This window comes from Penaeus monodon, chromosome 19 (genome assembly GCF_015228065.2).
Source record: "Penaeus monodon isolate SGIC_2016 chromosome 19, NSTDA_Pmon_1, whole genome shotgun sequence".
NCBI classification, from domain to species: domain Eukaryota; kingdom Metazoa; phylum Arthropoda; class Malacostraca; order Decapoda; family Penaeidae; genus Penaeus; species Penaeus monodon.
In genome coordinates this window covers 29,822,520-29,822,889 of record NC_051404.1, presented here as the reverse complement: position 1 = coordinate 29,822,889, position 370 = coordinate 29,822,520, and positions in this window count along the sequence as shown.

The window sequence follows — 370 nt, the reverse complement described above, 5'->3', positions numbered from 1 at the left end:
GCATCTAGACAATTCCCTCAGCAGCACACTACCAGGACATCCAACAGCAAAAGCAAAATCGAGTAAACAGCAAGTTCTGAACAGCAGCGACGGGGCCAATCAGCAGCTGCGACCACGAGAGGCAACGAGGAAGGCCGTAAATATAGTGTGTGGCGCCATCATCCCTCACACACGTCTCCCGCACACTCTGGGGCCTCGTTATGGTGTCCCTAAGATATTATCTACACCGAATGCACCCTCCTTGGCCTCCCTACCCCCACCCACCGCCCCGTCTCTCACCATATCCTACTCTAGATTCGTTTTTTTCAAGATTTGCATTTTTTCCCGTTTCATTTTGTCTGCCTCTTGGTCTCTTTCTTTTTGGTTTCAT